The sequence below is a fragment of the Pongo pygmaeus genome, chromosome 13 (assembly GCF_028885625.2).
Source record: "Pongo pygmaeus isolate AG05252 chromosome 13, NHGRI_mPonPyg2-v2.0_pri, whole genome shotgun sequence".
NCBI classification, from domain to species: domain Eukaryota; kingdom Metazoa; phylum Chordata; class Mammalia; order Primates; family Hominidae; genus Pongo; species Pongo pygmaeus.
In genome coordinates this window covers 87,515,406-87,538,696 of record NC_072386.2, presented here as the reverse complement: position 1 = coordinate 87,538,696, position 23,291 = coordinate 87,515,406, and the positions used below count along the sequence as shown (strand labels likewise).

The following is a 23,291-nucleotide window of genomic DNA, read 5'->3' as shown; positions in this document are numbered from 1 at the left end:
CTGCCACTTTCAGTGGTGTGAAGAATGATTCAGTGCAGCTATAGGAGACCACTTCCTTGGAATGCCACCTGCTTAGCACATACAATGGTCAAGATATAAAAAACAGTAAAAATTATCATGCTAATAGCAAATATTGTCTGTAGCTCACTATGTACATGTACTCTTCTAAGTGCTTCTAAGCAAATCTTATCTGTAGCTCACCATGCACCACGTACTCTTCTAAGTGCTTCATGTCAGTCCCTGGTTTAATCTTCCCAACATCCCAGTGAAGTAGATGGTATTATTCTCTCCATTTCATAGATATAGAACCAGAGACACAGAAAACTAATTTGCTCAAGGTCACACAGCTAGTATCTGGTAGATCTGGGATTCAGACCTAGGCCTTCTGGCTTCTGTGTAGAACTGCCTGTCAAACCATTCCATGGAACACCTGGTTGGTGAGGTGGCTCATGCCAGTAATTCTAGCACTTGGGGACGCTGAGGCAAGAACAGTGCTTGAGCCCAGGAATTTGAGACCAGCCAGAGCAATATAAGTGAGACCCTGACTCTACCAAAAAAAAAAAAAAAAATTAAACAGTTAGCTGTGGTATGGTGGTGCATGCCTGTAATCCCAGCTACATTGGAGGCTGTGGTAGGAGGGTCACTTGAGCTCGGAATATCAAGGCTGCAGTGAGCAGTGATCAAGCCACTGCACTCCAGCCTGGGTAACAGAGCAACACTGTCTCATAAATAAAATGTTTTGTATAGATTCCCATAGAATTGAGTTAGACATCAGGCATAGAATTATTAGCCACTTTGATGTCTGCCTTGGGAGTGAAACATATAATAAGGGGCAGCTTTAAACCATCTCAATCAATAGCCTCTAACTTCTCCAGAGGTTCTTATTTCATGAATTCCTAAGCAGGAGACTACCTGGATTAAGACATTTGGTGGACCCATTCTGAGATGAATAATCTCGATTAGGAAGAAGGGAGATCTCTACTTGACTGGAGCTTCCCAATGACATAGTTGTGTGTCCCCCAAAAGAAACTTTAGAACAAGATATTTATCATGCAATATCTCTATGGAAAAGGAAATTCTTTAAAAGAAAACAAAGGCAAACAATTGATAATCTGTTTCTTGTGGGAAAGTTTTCATTATAAAAGAAAAAAAGGGCTGGGCACCGTGGCTCACATCTGTAATCCCAACACTTTGGGAGGCTGAGGTGGGTGGATTACCTGAGGTCAGAAGTACAAGAAGAGCCTGGCCAGCATGGCAAAACCCTGTCTCTACTAAAAATACAAAAATTAGCTGGTGGTTTGCAACTGTAGCCCTAGCTACTTGGGAGGCTGAGGCAGGAGAATCACTTGAACCCAGGAGGTGGAAGTTGCAGTAAGCCGATGTGGCGGCACCACTGCACTCTAGCCTGGATGACAGAGTGTGACTCCATCTCAAAAAAAAAAAAGAAAAAGAAAAAATGGACAAAGTGTACTGGTCCAAAAAAGAAGAAAGAAAGGGAGAGAGAGGAGAGAGAGAGAGAGAAAGAGAAAGAAGAATGAAAGAAAGAAAGAAAGAAAGAAAAAAAAAGGAAGGAAGGAATGAAGTAAGGAAGGAAGGAAAGAAGGAAGGAAGGAAGGAAGGAAAGAAGGAAAGAAGGAAGGACAGACAAAGTATACTGGTGAATATCCTAAGGGTGAGACAGCCCCCTTCAAGATTAGAAAATAACACTACTCAAAGTAACATCCATAAGAATCAACATAAAATAGACAAGATTCACTATCTACAAAAGTAATCTGCACCAAATAGCAATGTATGAGTGTGTCGTTGAGAATATTGTCTATAATATGTTTACTAGAGGGAAGAGGCCTCAGTAAAAAGGTCAGAGCTGGAAATTTATATTAGGTAATCGTGTTAACATTTTGAGATTTTAGGAGTTCTGAGAGAATTTAAAAAGAGGAGTAGCAGCCGGACATGGTGGCTCATGCCTGTAATTCCAGCACTTTGGGAGGCCGAGGAGGGTGGATCATGAGGTAAGGAGTTCAACACCAGCCTGGCCAACATCGTGAAACACCATCTATACTAAAAATACAAACAATTAGCTGGGCGAGTTGGTGGGCACCTGTAATCCCAGCTACTCGGGAGGCTGAGACAGGATAATTGCTTGAACTCAGGAGGTAGAGGTTGCAGTGAGTGGAGATCACACTGTTGCAGAATCAGGAGGACCAGAGAGAGACCTTGGGGTGTATACAGGAGGATGTCTTTATCAAGTGTACTCAGACCCAGCAGACTCAACATCTGACAAACTGGGCCCAGAACAAAGACAGCACTTGACTTTTATACACACTTCAAAAACGGGGTGGGCTAGCTTGAAGCAGGCTTACAGTTACAGTGGTATGAAAGCATGAATACAGAGGCAGAACAATTAATTAAATTGTGACAGGTTCATAATTTAGGATTACACATGATCTTTGCCAAGCAACCCAGATGTCTGTTATCTAGGTTTTGCTCTAAAGAGCCTTGCACTGGTTTATCTCAAGTTTCAATATAAAAACACAATAAGTGATGAAAAATAGATCTCTGGATGAGACCCTGTGTCATAGAGTCCAATGGAAGGGGAGAAACAGGATAATAGAAAAGCCACAAAAAGTAGACAAAAGTTATTATTTGTTTATTATAGAAAAAATAAACTTTGTTTAAAGAGAAATGGTTAAGAGACAGGGAAAAACTGAAACCTACAGGTGAATACTTACAGAGAATGACAGTATTTAGCTCAGCCTGAAGATAGATGAGGATCAAAAATGTAATGGGAACTAGATAAGAGTTTTCTAAAAATCATCCTAGTAAGATGTAATTTAACTTGGAATATCTTAAACTGTTAATGACAATGTTTCTAGAGCATCTTTAAAAACTAAAATGTAAATATAACTACTCTTATCTTACTAACCATTAGTATTTTGTGTGTAAAAACTCTCATTTTTAACAAACATTTTTGGCAGTTTAAATTTCAGAAAAGATAATGATGAAAGTGTGAATCTTTTTTAGCTGTTTTAAGAAAATGACTAGTTTTGAAATCTCATTATTGGCATCAGGTTTATAAAATGCACTTTATACAACTGCCTAAATACATATTATTCATCAATTTATGAGAAATAATATTTTTAAGATAGAAGAGGGTCTCTAGATTTTACAAAAATAATTTTAAACACTTTTTTTCAAGCCTGAAGAAAAACATGAAGAATTCAGAAAACTTTTTGAGTTAATATCATCACTGGACTATAATGTGGATCAAATAAGAAAGAAAAATCATGAATTAGAAGAAGAGGCAACTGGGTATGGTTTTCATATTGTAGAACATTTTAACCATTTAGTAATTGATTTAACTCTACTTGACTAAAACCTTGATACAAATTCATTTTATGTCTGCATTTTCATGATTAAACGAATTCTATTTTAAAATGTATTTCAGAAACTCACAACACAACTTTATAGGCATGTGAGCAGGAGTCCATGACCCTTGTACTTTTTTGTTGGAATTATTTAAAAAATCAAATTTCAGTATAAAAACAAAATAAGCGATGAAAAATAGATCTCTGGATGAGACCATGTGTCATAGAGTCCAGTGGAAGGGGAGAAACAGGGGGTTGGAGTCAGCTGAGCTGCTGGGGCAAGGTTGGGATGAAAAAATTTATATTAAAAATATGTGAAAAAAGAAACTTACAACACAATCTGAAATTTTTTTGAATGCCAAAACATTACACTTATTTTTATTTATTTATTTATCTTTTGAGACAGAATCTGGCTCTGTCACCCAGGCTGGAGTGCAATGACACGATCTCGGCTCACTGCAACCTCTGCCTCCTGGGTTCAACAGATTCTCTTGCCTCAGCCTCCTGAGTAGCTGTGATTACAGGTGTGCACCACCCCGCCTGGCTAATTTTTGTATTTTTAGTAGAGATGGGGTTTCACTATGTTGGTCAGGCTGGTCTCGAACTCCTGACCTCATGATCCACCCTCCTCAGCCTCCCAAAGTTGGCATGAGCCACTGCACTTAGCAACGTATTCTTTAATGGTTTTGAAAACAATAATGACAACGCTTTGACATGTAATGTCAAGTGTTCATTATCTAGTTTGAACTTTTATTTCTGAAGACATTTTTGCTGTATTTGGTCATCTTTTCTTCCTTTTGTAATATTCTTCTCTGCTGCATTCAAATTTTTTAAAGACCTATTTGTGTCCTTCTTTAACATCAAAATTTATCTTGATATATAGCTTGTATTTTGTTTCTGCTTCTTTGTTTTTCTTTTAGATGTAAAACATATCATGGAAATTTACTCATTTTACATGGGTACCCCCATTGTATACATGAAGTATACATCTTATTAAACTTCTGTTTTACAGAAATAAATTTTATATATAAGAAAAGCATAACCTAAAAAAAGAGTAAAATGAGCATTCATGTTTTGATCACAGATTTAAAAAAAAAAAAATGGAATGTGTCTTTGAAGCCCTGAACAAAGCTACTTTTCTATGTATTTACTGAGCACTTAAGTTGGTTTTCTGATTCTAATCAACATTTTTCTGTCATTGCCTTTCTCTACATGGTTTTGTATCTTTCATTTTGTTGACATTATGTCAGTAAAGATCTCTAGATCTCTTCTTCAAAGTCTTTAAATCATCACATATCTCTCTTCACCTTTCCTTTTTTCTGAAACTGCCTGTTTTCTTTTTCTCCTCAATTCAGACATTAAAGATGTTTTCTTCTCTTTTTCTATATTGAATAATGTCCTTATGCTTTTTGTGTGTACTTTTTTTTCTTCTTATAGACTGTGGTCAATGGATATCAAAATGTATTTTTGTGTCTTTTTCAAACATATATGTGTTTTACTTTTTTTAAATCTTGGTTACTCATCTCTTGGTTATGCCTTATATTTACTAATATGTTATTTTATCTTAGCATACCAAAATGGATATGAATAGTTTATTTATAAAAAACTGTATGGTTAGGCCAGGTGTGGTGGCTCATGCCTGTAATCCCAGCAATTTGGGAGGCCAAGGCAGGTAGATCATTTGAGGTCAGGAGTTAAAAACCAGCCTGACCAACATGGTGAACCCCATCTCTACTAAAAATACAAAATTAGCCAGGCATGGTGGCCCATGCCTGTAATCCCAGCTACTTGGGAGGCTGAGACAGGAGAATCACTTGAACCCAGGAAGCAGAAGTTGCAGTGAGCTGTGATCACACCATCACACTTCAGCCTGAGCAACAAGAGTGAAATTCCATCTCAAAAAAACAAACAGACAAACAAACTGTATGGCTATAATATCACTTTACCTGCCATATATGCCATAAAATTGTTCTTCATATTATTTATCTAAGATTATAATTTAATATAGAATGCTTTCAAACTATGTTCAGTTGAAACTGAGAGGATCATAGTTTATAGATTTGTTTCTTTGATATGCCATAACATAATATCTGTTTAAACAATTATTAAATATTTACTCTTAAAAATACTTGACTTACTAGTTCTTACATTTCTGCAGATATAAGAAATGCCTAGACATGACAATAAATATGTTAAATGTATTTGGAAATGAAGACTTCAGTTGCCATGGAGACTTAAATACAGATCAACTGAAAATGGATATTCTGTTTAAGAAGCTAAAACAGAAGGTAATTTAAAAAAATTATTATTTTATCTTAAGGTCTAGATTACATGTGCAAGAGGTGCAGGTTTGTTACATAGGTAAGCGTGTGCCATGATGGTTTGCTGCACATATCAATCCATCACCTAGGTATTAAGCCCCATAGGCATTAGCTATTAATCTTGATGCTCTCCCTCCTGACCCCAGCAAGCCCCAGTGTTTGTTGTTCCCCTCCCCGAGTCCATGTGTTCTCATCATTCAGCTCCCACTTATAAGTGAGAAGATGCAGTGTTTGGTTTTTTGTTCCTGTGTTAGTTTGCAGAGGGTAACAGCTTCGAGTTCATCCGTGTCCCTGCAAAAAGCACGATCTCATTCATTTGTATGGCTCCATAGTATTCCATGATGTATATACACCACATTTTTTTGTCCTGTCTATCATTGATGGACATCTGGGTTGATTCCATGTCTTTGCTATTGTGAATAATGCTGCAATGAACATACAAATACATATATCTTTATAATACAATAATTCATATTTAAACGTAAGGTAATTTTAAATCAGTTTGGGGATTAAAATTATGTAATTTGGAGAAATATTAATGATGGATAAACCCAAATTTGGCCAAAATACATTTAAGGAGGTTGATTCTGAGCCAGTATGGTGACTGTGGCCCCGGATTACCCAATCTCAAGAGCTCTTGAGAATGTTTCATGAGACAGTGACATTACAGTTTGGTTTTGTATGTTTCCAGCAGACAGAGTTGTAGGGAAAATCATAAATCAATATGAGGAAGGCATACATTGGGTCAGCCTAAAAGTGGGACATCAAAAAGAGGGGCTAACAAGTCATAGGTGGGTATTAAGGATTCTTTAGGTGACAATTGATAAAGAAAATCTGTTGTCTAAAACTGGAAATAGGTATAAAGGAAGGCCTTAATTAAGATAAGGTCATTATGGAGGTTAAGGTTCTTATTATGTAGATGAAGCCTCCTAGCTGGCAGCCCTCAGAGAAAATAGATGGTAAATATATCTTTTCAGACTTTAAATGCATCAGGATCTTAGTTAATCTTCACTAGATCTGGGAAGACCTAGAAGGGGAGAGATTGGACTACATTAATGCAGACTTCTTACAGATGCAAATTCCCCCACAGAAGACAGCTTTGTATGGCCATTTGAATCTCTTGGCCCTGCAACAGCCATTTCAAAATATGTCAAAAACTATATATTTGGGGGTAAAATACTTTGATTTTTTTCAGCTTCTTCTCTCTGTGATGCTGTACCAGAATCAGGTTAGAAAGTAAGCCACATTATAAGAGTTAATAAAACCCATCTGATGAGATTTGATTGTTTGAAGGGTGTGATTCCCAGACCCTTTAGATAGAAACTGGGGCAAAAGAATACAAAGTCTTACTCCTCAATATAAATCTCTCAGTGCTTTAAGCAGTGAAAGATTATTCACTTAATTTTACAGACTTGATACTAATAAAAAGGATACTTTAAAATATATATGTATATATTTTTCTATACAAAAGACATGCTGTTGATTCTCTTATGTTTTGAACCCTGGCCAGTGATCTGAAACCAAGCAGCCCATGTGTCCAGATCACTAGTACCAAATAAATTTCGGGGTGTAACAGGTTTATTGAGAAATAATTAACACACCATGCAATTCACTCCTTTAAAATATACAAGTCATTGAATTTTAGTAGTTTCAGAGAGTTATGTAATCATCATTACAATCAATTTTAGAATATTTTCATCACCCTAAAAACAAACCCCACATCATTTAGCTATCTTCACTAGTTTTCCCTTCCTCCCTCAGCCCTAGGGAACCACCCACCTTCTTTGTATAGATTTGCCTATAAGCCTCTGAAATAAAAAGCAAGTGGTCTACTGGGACTGGCTTATTTCACTTAACATAATTTTTCATGCTGCATCTGTGCTGTAGCAGGTATTGATGCAGGGCTTTTGCTCCTTAGTTCAGCTAAATCTGGGTTCATCTCTCATGACCAGGAAAAATTAGCCACGTGGACACATTGAAGGGTGAGAAGGACAGAATTTATTAAGTGAAAGGGAAGCTCTCAGCAAAGAGAGGGGTCCTACAAACAGATTTCCACTTCACAATTGAATACCAGGACCAGCACACATTAGCTGAAGAGGCCAGGCTCCTCCTCTGCATAAGGCATGAATTCTTGGTGACTCCACCCCAACCCCCCAGTGCATGAGGGCCTCCAGTCTGCTGCTGGCATGTCCAGGCAAGCCCCTCTGCAGGTTCCCTTATCTGTACCAGGTGTTTTATCTGGTGTAGACACTTGTGGGCCTGGAGATTCTCTGGGGACCCTTCCATATCTGCCTAGGCATTTTGCTGTCTCCTGCTTCTATCAGTATCAGTACTTATTTCTTCTTATTGCTGAGTAATAGTCCATTGTATGGATGCATCAAACATTTTATGTAACCATTCATGAGGTGATGGACCTTTGGGTTCTTTCCACTTTTTGATTCTTATTAATAATGCTGCTATAGGCCAGGTGTGGTGGCTCACACCTGTAATCCCAGCACTTTGGGAGGCCAAGGCAGGTGGATCATGAGGTCAGGAGTTCAAGAGCATCCTGGCCAACATGGTGAAACCCTGTCTCTACTGAAAATACAAAAATTAGTTGGGCATGATGGTGCCTGCCTGTAATCCCAGCTACTCCGGAGACTGAGGCAGGAGAATTGCCTGAACCCAGACCCAGGAGGCAGAGGTTGCTGTGAGCTGAGATCATGCCACTACACTCCAGCCTGGGCTACAGAACAAGACTCCATCTCAAAATAATAATAATAATAATGCTGCTGTAAACATTTATGTATGAGTTTTGTGCTTGCATATGTTTTTATTTTCCTGGAGTATATACTTATGACTGGAATTTCTGGGTCATAAACTTCATGCTTAACCTTTTTAGGAGCTGCCAGTTTGTTTTCCAAAGTGGCTGCACCACTTTACATCCCCAGCAGCATTGGATAAGGGCTTTAATTTCTTTACATTTTTCCTAACACTTATTTTCTTTTTTTATTGAACAAAGATTTCATCCTGTGGTGTGAAGTGATACCACAAGGTGGTTTTGATTTACATTTTCCTAATGACTAATTACATTAAGCATCTATTAATGTGCTTATTATCCATCTTTATATCTTCACAAAGATTTATACCAATGTTTTCTTCTGAGAGTTTTATAGTTTTAGCTGTTACAGTTAACTGTTTTATTTTGAGTTAATTTTTAAATGTGGTATTAGGTGAGAGTCCAACTTTATAATTTTTTTTGCACATGGATACCCAGTTGTTCCAATATCATTGATTGGAAAGTCTATGCTTTTCCCATTCTGTTTTTTTGTTAACCTTGTATAAAATCAATTGACTGTAAATGTGCAGGTGTATTTTCAGATTCTCAGTTCTTAGTTTGTGTCTATTCTTAGTTTATGTCTATTCTTATACCAGGACCAAATCAAATTTAATGAGAAAATTTTTTCAGTCATGTTGCCTATTACCAGTTGTCTTATATCATAATAAAAATTAAATGTAGTAGAATATCTTTAACTTCACCTTTTGTGTCTCAAAGGAGTCTGTGGCCAGCTTATACCTTACTTGCTCTAAGACATGATGGGAAGTCAGGCTTACAAGACACACTATTTCTTTTTTTCCCCATTCAAACCTTTAGTCTCTTATCCAGTGCCTCCCTCTATAGTTTCATTTTCAGTAAATTTTGGTCACAGAATCTGCTGACATAGTCTACTATTTGGTGCCTTATGTTTTACTAACTCATTATAATTCATAGAATCATCCATAGGTGTTTACCGTCCAGGAAGGAGAAGTTTAAGTCCAAGCTGCCAGCTTTCCTCAGTGGAAATCAAGTGAAGTCATCATCTTTCACTTTGCAGATCCTCTTTCCACCTGGTAGCTGGTTCTCTTGGGTAGCACTGTGGCTAATCCTTTTCTTGGTGCAGGTCTTGCATTCTCAGAAACCACAGTTTCTGTATTGACCTCCTTTTACTGAAACAGAGATGCCCAGCTCTGCTTTATAGCTCAGTAGAGGATTCTTGGAATAAAAATTTTAACTCATTCCAAGAAAAAGTTCTAGGAGTGTGGCACTTAAAAATAAAGTAATATTCAGGCAATTTATCAGAGACAAATAGTAGATTAGTATTTTGAATTTCAAAATTTCAGAGCCAAGTTGTGTGCTACAGAGAAGCATTGTGGTGTAATATAGAGATGGGATGGTCTTAACTTCTCCATACAAACGAATGTGAAGTAAGGTAAAGGAGAAATTGCATTTGATGTCTTAACACTCAAAGTATGCTATGCTTATTTTACTTCTGTGAAGAGTAAAACTCATTCCATAATTTTCTTCTTATTTCCTCATTGAGAAAAAGGAAAATGAAAATTGAATACTAGATTGATTAATAAATCCTCAAAGCTTCTTCTTTTAGAATTTTCATTAATTGAAATCAGGTAAATGTCTGATTTTGGTTATGTAACCAAGCATTTCCAGTTGTTTTGCAAATCATACGTCTTCTTGCTTCACAGTCTTATTTCCTAACTTGTGGGGAAATTGTAAGGAGACACCCTTGCCTTGTTATCAGAGTTCATAATTGAAGGGGGTTTTAGGAAAACTTCCTCCTCAGCAGCTTACATCTCTCTCCTGGTCATCTGCTGCTTCTCAATAATGTTTGTCATCAATAAATTAATCTCAACATTTATTAGATCCTACTTTAAAGGAGACTCTTTTCTGCTACATAAGTTATGTTTCCTGTTGTCTCTTTTTAAAACTTATTTTTCTAAAATTACCCAGAGTTTTGTGGCTTAAAAGAAAAACATTTATATTGTTCATGAACCTGTGGTTTGGAAAAAGATTGGCCAGGACAGCTTGCCTCTGCTCCCTTCAGCTTCCCTGGGAAGTTGGAGAAATTGAATCATCTGAAGCTTTGCTCACCCATATGTTTGATGGTTGATGTTGGCCATTGGCTGGAACCTTGGCTGGGGCAGGCAGCATGAACACTGACACTGGCACTCCCAGGCTGTCTTTGTGGACTGATCTCTCTCACAATCTGGGGGCTGAGTTCGAAGGGAAAGCAGTCTGAGATAGGGAAGCCACATGGTATCCCTTGTACTACATTCTATTCATTTGGAGAAGGCCATCAGTAAGGATGGCCCATATTCTATTCTTTTAATGGGATGAATATAGATTCTCTTTTGTTTTAACTGACATGTATATACATAATTATGGGCTATAGAGTGACATTTTGATACATTTATATAGTGCGTAATGATCAAGCTAACTAACATATGTACTACTTCTTACTACTTCAACCATTTTTCATTTCTTTGAATTGTGAACATTCAAAATCTTCTAGCTTTTTAAAAATATTCAATAAATCATAGTTAACCATATTCACCCTACAATGCCACAGAACATCAGAACTCATTCCTCTTATCTAACTGTAATTCTGTATCCATTAACCAGACTCCCCTCCCCTACTTCTATGAGCTTTTTTATTGTTAAGAGACAGGGTCTTGCTAGTGTAGTCTGGGCTCTGGGCAACTGTAGTCATCCAGACTAGAGGGTGATTTGATCATAGCTCACTGCAGCCTCAAACTCTTGGGCCCATGTGATCCTCCAACCTCACCCTCCTGAGCAGCTAGGATTATGGGCATGCACCATTGCACCTGTTTGATTTTTTACTTTGTAGAGATGTCTCTCTATGTTGCTAAGGCTGCTCTGGAACTTTTGGCTTCAAGTGATTCTCCTGCCTCGGTCTTTCAAAGTGCTAGGAAATTACAGGCATCAGCCATGTTGCCCAGCCCTCAGTTTTTCTTTAGCTCCCACACATGAGTGCAAATGTACAGTATTTATCTTTCTGTGTCTGCACTTAATGTAATATCCTCCAGACTGATCCACGTGGCTACCAGTAAGAGGATTTCATTTTTTTATATGGTGAGTATTCCATTGTGTATATGTACCACAATTTTTTTTTCCATTTATTTGTTGATAGACATGTAGGTTGATTTTATACATTAGCTGTTGTGAATAGTGCTACAATAAACATATGAGGACAAGTATACTTGTGATCTATTGTTTTCTTTTCTATTGCCTGAATACCCAGTAGTGGGGTTGCTGGATCCCTCAGCAGTTCCACTGTTCATTTTTTCAGAAAACCTCATGTTGTTTTCTATAGTTGCTGCACTAATTTACCTTCCCACCAACAGCATGTAAGAGTTCACTGTTCTCTGAAACCTCACCAGCACTTTTTTTGTGTTTTCTATGATAGCCATTTATTGAAATGGAGCAAGATTATATCACATTGTAGGTTTGATTTGTATTTCCCTGATGATTAGTGATACTGAACATTTTTAAATGTATTTATTGACCATTTGTATTTCTTTTTTTCTGTTAAAAAAAAAAGAGAAATATCTAATCAGATCTTTTGCCTAGTTTTGAACTCAGATTATTTTTGTTTACTGTCAGGGTATTTGAGTTCCTTGTGTATTTTGGATATTTGTCTTCTAGTAGATGAATAGCTTGAAAATATTTTCTTCCATTCTATAGGTTTTCTCTTCACTCAGTTGTAGTACCATTTGTCTATCATTTGTTTTTTGCCTATGCTTCTGATATCTTACCTATACAAATCTTTGTGCAGATTAATGTCCTGAAGCATTTTCCCTATGTTTACTTATAATAGTTTGATAATTTTGGGCCCTACATTTCAGTCTTCAGTTGATTCTGAGTTTATTTTGCTATATGGTGTTAGATAGGAAGCTAGTATCATTCTTCATATGAATGGTTTCCCTGTGCCATTCATTTGAAGAGGGTGTCCTTTCCCCGATGTATGTTCTTGGCACCTTATTCCAAAATAAGTTGGCTGTAAATATGTGGATTTATTTCTGGATGCTGTATTCTATGGCCTTTACCCCAAGAATCATTACTTCTTAAAATGCATTCAAATTAGCATGAAACATGTGCGGTTTGGGGAAAGGCTTATGGCATCAGAATCCTTATTTACAGGATTCGTTATTCTGTGTTTTTTTGAGATATGGTCTTTGTCTATCATCCAGGCAGAAGTGCTGTGATGTGGTCATAATTCACTGCAGCCCTGAACTCTGGGTACAAGCCATCCTTTTGCCTCAGTCTCCCAACTAGCTGGGTCTACAGGCCTGAGCCACCATGCCTGGCTAATTCATTAAATTTGTTTTTTTGTAGAGATGGTGGTCTCACTATGTTGCTCTGGCTGATCTCAAATTCCTGGCCTCCAGTGATCTTTCTGCCACAGCCTCCTAAAGTGCTGGGATTACAAGCATGAGCCACCATGCTTAGCATAGATTATTATATTATTTTCAAAGTCTTATTCTGAGAGCCATTTACTGACTTTGGCCTAAACAACTCAATATGATATCTCTGAAAGTTTTTTTGACAAATTTTGGGGAATGATGATGAGGGAAGAGGGTTAGACACTTTCTACTAGGAGATAACTTAGTGCCATTTAAGGAGGAACAAAAATGAATTATCAGAAAAATAAAAGTAAAAGCAAGTGCAAAAGTTCTGTGGCAAAGATGATGACAGTAAAGCATATTTTTGTGACTCATGGTAGCTTTAACTTTGTTCTTAAAATTCTGAGTAATTTAAGTGTTCACATTTGAAGAATCTACTGCATTATAGATAACATTTTATTGCAAGTCAATGCATTTCAAAATTTGCTATTGGTTTTGTGTTAGATTATTCTCAGCCTACTTCATTATCAAGCTCTATTATTTTATTAATGCAGTTTGATGATCTTATGGCTGAGAAGGAAGCTGTATCTTCAAAATGTGTCAATTTGGCCAAAGACAATGAAGTTCTTCATCAGGAGTTATTATCTATGAGAAAAGTACAAGAGAAATGTGAAAAACTTGAGAAGGATAAAAAGATGTTGGAAGAAGAAGTATTAAATCTTAAGACACATATGGAAAAAGATATGGTAGAACTTGGTAAAGTACAAGAATATAAATCGGAGCTGGATGAAAGGGCAATGCAGGCAATAGAAAAATGAGAAGAAATACATTTACAGGTTAGTTTTTAAAATCAGGTAAGTTTATCTGTAATGGGCTTTCATTTATTTCACTGCAAACTATATTTTGGATATGTATATATTGTGTTTCCTCTGCGTCTTTTATGGCAATTTCCTTTGTAGAGTTCTAGAAAAAAAAGTGATGTTTTTTCCTTTTAAATATTTAAATTTCCATTATTATTATAACAAAATCAATCTTTCAAAGTAATGATTCTCACTATAGAGTAAAAAGGGGGAATTTGATGATTAAGACCAGTTGGCATAAGAGAAAACTGTGATTTAGAAATTATATGATACTTTTGAATTGCTCTTAAGCTATGTTGTTCATTGTTCACTTTTTAAAATTATAAATGGATTCTATTACTTTTTATAGGACCAGATTACATTAATACTAACATAATTATGATTTCAAATTTTTATAAATCAGACTTAATTCTGAATTCAGTTATTAGTTTTGTTGATATTGCTGATAAATATTTTAAGCTTCAGCCTCTTTTTAACATATTCAAAATTGCTCTTCGAATCACTGATTCAAAATGAAAGGCAACAAACATCTGGTAATTAACTTATAATTGTTTTAAAAGTGTATTCTTTTCATTTGTTTTAGGAGCAAGCAGAATATGAAAACAATTAGAGCAGTTAAACAAGGATAATATGGCTTCACTAAAAAAGAAGGAACTCACACTTAAAGATGTGGAATGTAAATTCTCCAAAATGAAAACTGCTTATGAAGAGGTTACAACTGAATTAGAAGAATATAAGGAAGCCTTTGCAGTAGCATTGAAAGCCAACAATTCCATGTCAGAAAAAATAATGAAGTAAGTCAAAACATATACTCATAGAAAATGAATTAAGCTCATTAATTTGTTTTGAAAGCATAATTTTTAGTGAGATGGCTTCAGGAGATCAGTAGGAAGTAAATGCTAATTTGATAATGTAATTTTGGAAAATAATGTTAGTAAATAATCCTACCTTTAAAATGTTCATCAAGGATAGTTTCTGTCTCTCTTCTTTTTTTTTGTTTTTATGTGGCTTTTTTCCCCTGAAAAGTCTCATGTAGTTAACCTGACCTGTTAGTTTTTTTCACTAAGTATTTTTGAAGCTTTATGATTAATAAAGTGATCTTTTTACAAAATTACTTGTCAGAATTTCCCTAAATGGAAATATTAATGAGTTTAATTTATTTTTTGGTAGATCACAACCTAAACCCAAAGTGTCAAGTGATACTGCTACTCTGGGCACATCCTGGCACTCAGGCAGGGACTGTTTTTGATTGTGATCTTTAGGTGTTATCACTAGAGGGTGCCTCAAGAAAGACTATTTGTGTAACATTTTCAAGGTGTTACATAAAGGCATCCTTGTGAAATAGGGAATAATTATCACAGGAATGAAAAGAAGTGTAATCAACAAGGTGGTTCAAAAATAACACCTTGTTCAGCCTGAAGGGTTGTGTGGAAGGCAGAAAGAACAACCCCACCTCCAGTGCCTTGGTCACAGTGTTGAGAGCTAATTGCCTTCAGAGATGCTTTAGTTCTTTTTGATCACCAACCAACCAGTCTAGTTCTCCCCCAGGAGTTGTTGCTCTGAGTTATTCCTCAGTGCCAAATACTTAAGGGTTCTTAGATAATGGGTGAAATGTACAAGGGTGAAACATGAAACTGGTTTACTAAACAAGTATTTCTAGATTATTTTTTCTAGATTATTTTTTCTAGATTTTTTCTAGATTATTTTTTCATTTTAGTTTTCTTAGTCTACATTATTTAAGGAGTACAACATGATGTTTTGATATAATTATTTATAGTGAAGTGGTTCTTATAGTCAAGCAAATTAACATAATCATTTTCCCACATAGTTACCCTTTAAATACAAGTATTTCTAAAGGAATCTTTAGAATCTTATAAGTAGAGCTATTTTAGAAGGCAGCTAGGTTACCTACTAAGCTGTACATCACTGATAGCCATTTCTCTTCCCTGTCTACTTTGAACTGCTTGTTCAGTAGAAATCACCTTAGAAACACATACAATTATTTAGAATGATTTTAAAATTATAATTACTTACAAGAGGTATGCTCTCACACATATTAATGTGAAAACGCTGTTTAGTGGGTAATTTGGTTTACTCTCAGGGCAACTTTTCAAAAAATGCAAGTCATTAAGAATCATTCAAGGAAAAATGAAATACTGAGCATTTGTCTTTGCTCTCTTTACAGATTGGATAAGAAAATAGCAGTGATCAGCACCAAGCTCCTTATGGAGAAAGAGCGAATGAAATATTTTCTCAGCACTCTTCCTATGAGGAAGAGTTGAAATGTTGAAAATTTTAATAGTATAGGACTCAACAGAAAATATATTCCCAAAATGCCCATAAGAATTCCTACTTCAAACCCACAGACTTCAAATAACTGCAAGAACTCCTTGACTGAGTTTAGTTATGTGACCATTTCTCTTTTGGGTTTCATTTCTCTAATATAATTATTGTTTTTAATTTGGTGAAATACTGAGTTGTTCTGTTGACTTATGCATGCTAAGTAAAGATTACAATTAGCTTTGTTAACACAGAAAGGAAATGGGAACTTTATATTTTTTTAATTCCCCAGAGCTCTCATTTTCAAGAGGCACCCATTTGCTAACTTTATTCAATAAATGTGGCTAAACTGGCATATTTAAAATTTCTTTAAAAGCTGCATTTAAGTTAGGTTTTAGAAATTGCATGTTATTGCCTAATAACTGATGGTATACTTGGAGATGCTTTGTCTTACTCTACTTGACTGTAGTTTGTCTGTGGTTCACATAATTTTTTTTTTTTTTTTTTTTTTTTTTTTTTTTTGAGATGGAGTCTCGCTGTGTTGCCTAGGCTGGAGTGCAGTGGCGTGAACTCAGCTCATTGCAACCTCCACCTCCCAGGTTCAAGTGATTCTCCTGCCTCAACCTCCTAAGTAGCTGGGACTACAGGTGCCCGCCACCACACCTGGCTAATTTTTGTATTTTTAGTAGAAATGGGATTTCACCGCATTGGCCAGGCTGGTTTCGAACTCTTGACCTTGTGATCCACCCACCTCAGCCTCCCAAAGTGCTGGGATTACAGGGGTGAACCTCCATGCCCAGCCCGTACCACTTCTAAAGTTTCTTTACACCATCTTAATTCTTCCCATCTATAATCACAAGTGAATGACTGGCAACCAAACACTTAACCACATATAGATATTTATTATTTAATAGAATCCAAAATAAGTGCATTTTATGAATTAAATAAACAAAACATTGAAAGGTTCATTTCCATTTTTCTATTAAAAGCTTTGTGCTTGGCCAGGTGCAGTGGCTTACGCCTGTAATCCCAGCAGTTTGGGAGGCTGAGGCAGGTGGATCACCTGAGGTCAGGGATTTGAGACCAGCCTGGCCAACATAATGAAACCCCATCTCTACTAAAACTACAAAAATTAGCCAGGCATGGTGACAGGCACGTGTAATCCCACATGCAGCAACCCCATTACTATACTAGGGGTATGCCTAAAGGAAAATAAACCATTGTAACAAAAAGATGTGTGCACATGTATGTTCATTGCAGCACTATTCACAATAGCAAAGACATGGAGTCAAGCCGCGTGCACCCAAGGTAGATTGGAAAATTCCATATATACCATGGAGTACTATGCAGCCATGAAAAGAACAAAATCATGTCCTTTGCAGCAACATGGATACAACTGGAATCCACTATCCTAAGCAAACTAACACAGAAACAGAAACCAAATATCTCATTTTCACTCATTTGTGGGAGCTACATATTAGGTGCACATTGACATAAACATGGGAACAATAGACACTGGGAAATAAGAATGGGGAGGCACAGAGCGGGCCAGGGTTGAAAAACTACTTCTTGGGTCCTATGCTCACTACCTGTGTGATGGGTTCAATTTTACTCCAAACTTCAGCATTCCTCAATATACTTTTAAAAGAAACTTACACAGGTACAACTGTAATTTAGAATACAAACTAGAAAAAAAAAAAGAAAACTTTACAAATTTTTTCAATAAGTAAAGAATATAAATTCCTTTTTAAGAAAAAATTTATTGAAAAAAATGGATTAAACTTTTATAAAGGACAGAGTTTTGCTAAGAATTTCAAAGCAATGCATTCATTGCAAAATATGACTTTAATTGTTTAACCTTTTTTTTTCTTTTTTTTTTTTGAGATAGAGTTTTGCTCTCTCACTAGGCTGGAGTGCAGTGGCACGATTTCGGCTCACTGCAACCTCCACCTCCTGGGTTCAAGCCATTTTCCTGACTCAGCCTCCTAAGTAGCTGGGACTAGAGGCACGCACCACCATGCCCAGCTAATTTTTGTATTTTTAGTAGAGATAGGGTTTCATCATGTTGGACAGGATGATCTCGATCTCTTGACCTCGTGATCTCCCACCTTTGCCTCCCAAAGTGCTGAGATTACAGGCATGAGCTGCCATGCCCGGCCATTGTTTAACCTTTGTACTAATAAAACACCACCTTTCTAAAATTATGTATATCTAATAGACCAGTATTATCTATTTTTGTCAGATTACTCTAAACAGCATTACACAGATACATCCTCTATTATCTCAACTTAAAATAAGTAGAAATTTTACTTTACTTATGTGATTATTTTTCTATTTGAGCAAACTTCATGTTATGTCTAGTCACTAAAAATACTAAAGGCCACATTTTGTAAGTGATATATTAATCTCATGATAATGTCTCTTGTTTAACTTAAACATTATCTTTTTTTTTTTTTACTTATTTTAGATGGAGCCGGACTGTGTAGAACAAATAATTACAGAAACAAAGAAAAGTATGTTGCCAAAATGTATTAATTAAATTTAGGTTGATTTTAGTAATAAAGTGTAAATAGCAAATGACATTCCTTTTCATTGTTGGGTTAGTAGATACTACGTTCGGTGTCTTTTTCTCACACACATCTAATGAAAGATGTGAAAACAAAAATTTTCACAGTGAAGAGTATACTTATGCACCATTAATTCATCATGTTCCATAGCTTAAAAAAATTCCCAAGAAGTGTATCCATCTCTTTTTTACTGGCTCTACAATTTCTTCACTTTTGCCATCCTCATGGAACTGTCAGCTGGCACACTGAAACAATTCTCCAAAAACAAAGCCATCATCAGGTTCTCAGGATTTTGGTAGAAATTGAAGGCCAAGAGGCCTCAGATTCATTTAGAAATACTTAGCTGAGCAATAACCCTTCATAAGCAGTCACTTGACAGGTGACATTTTAAATCTCCTGTCATTTACTGTGTCATTGGCTTACATCTGTTCTCAGGAAAAGTTCCAAAAATTTCACCATGAAATAAAAACACCCATGTCAATGTAATTCTTGTCAGGTTACTCAGCCTTGTCTTTTGCCACTTACTGCACTCTGCCCTTTGCTCTAGCACCAAAGTGGACAGAGTAGAACTCTGCAGGGCTCTTTGTTACCTCAGGCTCTTTGCCTTTGCCTCTTCCCTCTATCTGGCAAGATTTTCCTTGTCCTTCAGGCATCAACTTATCTATCCCCTCCACCAGAAAGCCCATGATATTGACACAAAAGTGGGATAGATGTCCCTTCTGTGTGTTCCAGTAGTGCCCTGCTGTATACCTGTCATGGCATTTATGACTCTATATGGACATTACCTGCCTGTCTTTTAGGTTATAGCATATGACTATTGGGAGGTAGACCATGCCATCTTCATCTTGTAATTCCAGTGCTGGTTCTAGTACCTTAGCACGTGGCTGTTGAGTACATGAATGAAGAATGAAAAAGCTGTGACATTTAACCACAATTAGAATTAATGCCATGTGTAAATTATTTAATAGTAATTTTGTATTGTAATTGTATGTACATATTTCTCATTCTTATTAACTCTGATAACATTCTCAACTCTTTAGATTTTAAACTTACACTTTGTTAACTGAAATGTTTTAGGTAAAAAACACAATTCTTTCTTTTTCTTTCCAGCTTTTGCTGTGTTGGACACTTGCTCCCATCTACTTTCTTCTCTAGAATCCACTGGTAAGCCACATCTAATGAAGAGAATATTTAACCATAAAATCTTAAGGAAAAGTATGATTTAAAAGATCATAAAACTTTATTACTGGGCTATTTACATGAAATTTTAATTGTTTCTCATAAAATATAAAACATCACAATCTTTACTAAAGTAGAATATTTTCATATCATGTATGATGAATATTTATATGTTATTTTAAATGATGTTTTTTAGCCTCCTTAAGTTTTAAGTGGATCTTGCAAATGAACACCAGTATTATTGAGTTTGACCTACTCAAATTGCCTGAATGTCAGCTGTTTAAACAGCCAAATAACCAAGTCATCGCTGATACTTTAGTAAAGGTCATCGAAGGCTTCTTTGCATTTTACAGTTTTTATTACTATATATAATAGGAGACTTAAAGAGTATCTGCCAGCTTTGTCCATACTAATGTTATGATTTTCTTTGTGTAGTTCAACAGTATTTTGTGTGGAGATACTTTGAGGCGCTGTAAATATCTGGTTACTCCTCAAAACACACTAGATTTAGCATTTTATGGATGACTTGTGTTTGAACAAGTATTACTGTGACAGTTGCCAGATGATTATTTTTCTTATTCTCTTCTTTGTTCTACATGGTGAAATAAAACCAATAAATAAAGGAGAAGGGAAAGCTCATGATTCTGGTGCTCCAATTCCCTGAGATTAGGCCAGTGGTAGACATTTCAAGCTGACTTTATGTCTTTTTGATTTGTCCCCGTTACTCTGTCAGCACTTTTTTACTTTCTGGCACAAGATGTTCTAAACTAATCTTGTATTTTCTCTGCCCTAGCCCTAGAATGAGTAATTTTTCTTAGAAGCAGAGTTGGAGCCACCGAGGAAGCACAGGCGAGCCCTCCCCAGCACGTGCTCACTAGTGCCGAACAGAAGAACCGCTGCCCCATCCACTGAGGTACCAAGAAACTAGCAAAGGGCCTTCTAGCTGTCTGGGGACAGTCCTCATGTGGTCCCTGGCTCAGCCTCAAGAGTTCTGGATTAGTTTCCCTGCAGCCTCTGTGCTGTGTCTCCAGATCAGGGCTCTGTGGGAAGGGCCCTGGGAGACCCAGCAGCACAGGGTGTGTCATCTGCCAAATGTCCCTCCCTTCCTCCTACTCTGACACTCAGAAATAGGCTACATGGCATGTCTAGACAGTGCCAGGCCACCTCACTGTCTCCTTTGAGATGGGCCTAGAGGGCCTTGGAGGGTGAGTGTGAAGCTGGGTACCTGGAGCCTGAGGCTGACTGTCCCTCCCTGTGTCTTGGAGGAGAGGCCTTACAGCCCAAGAAAACCCCCAGGGCCTGACCTCTGGGCACACATGCAGGAAGGAAGGGTCTGTGGGCTGATGGGGGCATTGTAATGAGACTTTGAACACAGCTGCTCAAGGGCCTCATCAGTGGACCATGGTCAGAGATGACCTAGCCATCAGGACCTGGTCAGTTGGGACCTGATCAGCAGGGACCTGGTTAGCGGTGGCCTCCTCAGTGAAGATCTCATGAGTGGGTACCTTGTGACCTAGTCATTGGAAGCCTAGTCAGTGGGGATCTGGTCAATGGTGGCCTTATTAGTGGGGCCTGATCAGTTGGAACATAAACAATAAAAAACTGGTCAGTGGGATATATTCAGTATATTAGGGGTCTGGTCAGTGTGGGGCCTTAGTGGCTTGGAGCCTGGTCATTGAGGGTCTGGTCAGAGGGGGCTCAGTCAGCTGGGGACTGATCCATGGAGAATTGTTCAGTGGGGGTGAGGTGAGTGGCAACCTGGTAAATTGTGGTCTTGTCAGTGGGAACTCAGTCAGTGGGGACCAGGTCAGTGAGAAATTGGTCAGTGGTGTCTGGTCCATGAGGCCTACTAATGGGGGCCTGGTTAGGGAGACATGGTCAGTGGGGACTTGATCAGTGGGACCTGGTCAATGGAGGAGTGCTCTTTAGGGGCCTCATTGGGGGCACCTGGTCAGTAGGAACCTGGCCAGTTAGCCAATGTGTGACCTCAGGCAAGGGGTTTGTCTGTGGAGCCTCCTTGCCTCCATCTGTAGGGCAACTGAGTCAGGGCACCCTGGAGAGTTGCTGGAAAGAGAATGTCAGAAGATGTGTTGAATTCAGCACTGCTTGGCAGACCTCCAACTTTACACACAACCTGGGTTCCACCTAGAGAGGGTACCAGCCCTCTCTGCTCTGCTCAGCGCCCCTCCTCTGTCTTCATCCCCAGGACCACCCTCGGTGGGGAGGGCAGAGATTGGGGAGCACCTATGGAGGCTCTAATCCTGGCCCTGGGCCCTGGTGGTGTTAGTGATGAGGACCTGGGTGCACCTGTGAGTGGAGCAGCTAGGCCTGGCCAGAGAAGCAAGAAAAATACACCCATATGCACATATACACACACACACACACACACACAAACACAATGCATGCACACATGTCAGTTCAGGGGATAGAGGACACTGACTCTTGGCCCTCTTGACTCAAGCAGGCTCCCGTTGTGGTGGGTTGTGTCACCCCATGATGTCACTCTTGCTGAGTCCCCATCGTCTCTGTGTTGTGGAGCAGTTAGAGACATACAGCAGTCTCTGTGAGTGGCTCTGCGTGAAGGATTGTTTTCTAGGTGAAAGGCACATCTCAACACAGCTGACTGATCAGACTCAGGTGAGTGGGACCTGCTCTCTTCTCTTCCTCCTGGCTTGGGAACAGTTGCTATCAGATGGTTGATTTTGGCCTCTGGGCAGCTACTGAGGGTAATCCCTGAGCACTCACCGGGTGCCTGTTCTCTGCTGACAGTCATTTCATTCATCCTTGCAGCAATTCCATTATGCATCTCCTCTGGACACTCCCAGGACCACCAGGACAACCCCATCATGGCCCTGTCACCAGGCCCAGTCTGGCTCCATGATAACCAAGACACAGGTCCAGAGACAACCACCCTGCATGGTGCCTGCATCTGACCCCCCTTGGTGGGTAGTGACCAGCACAACATGGAAGAAGCCAGGGCAGCATGCAGCCAGCTGCCCTGCAGCCCCAGATGGCACCTGGGCCTTGGGAAGTCATTCTTAAAGGGGAAGCTGGAAACTTTGATGTCCCTGGAGGAAAGGGTGAACGTGGCATCCGAACAACCCTGGCAACCAGCAGCATCTTCTCATCCAACCTGTGGGACAGAGGCCCCCTGCTGGGGAACAAAGATCCATACTTAAAGGGTCCTGGCCCAGTCAGGCCTCATCCTGGGCCCTGGGAGGGGAGGGGCACTATGGGCCCCCCAGCAGCAGTCAGGATTACCACCCAGAGGACCCAGCCTTCTGTGGCCCTCGCCAGAGTTAGAATTTGGCCAAACACAGGACAAGCTCACTCAGAGTACCGTGTCAGTACCCAGGACCTGTACATGCCAGGCAAGGCCAAGCTGGCTCAAAGAGCAACCAACCACCTCTGCAAGGGTGTGCCTGGAGCAGGTGGACCAGCCACCAACCTCACCCACTCAAGGAAGCAGGGGTGGCCAGGTTCCCACAGCCTGAGGGGCTGCCACCTGACGGCTGATGGAGCGGAGGCCTGAGGAAAAGC

At 38.4% G+C, this 23,291-nt stretch overlaps 1 pseudogene; it reads left to right on the top strand.

Moving 5' to 3' along the window:
* Positions 1-23,056, top strand: part of LOC129044322 (ankyrin repeat domain-containing protein 18A-like) — a 57,931-nt pseudogene extending 34,875 nt beyond the window's left edge.
* The last annotated feature ends 235 nt before the right edge of the window (positions 23,057-23,291 follow it).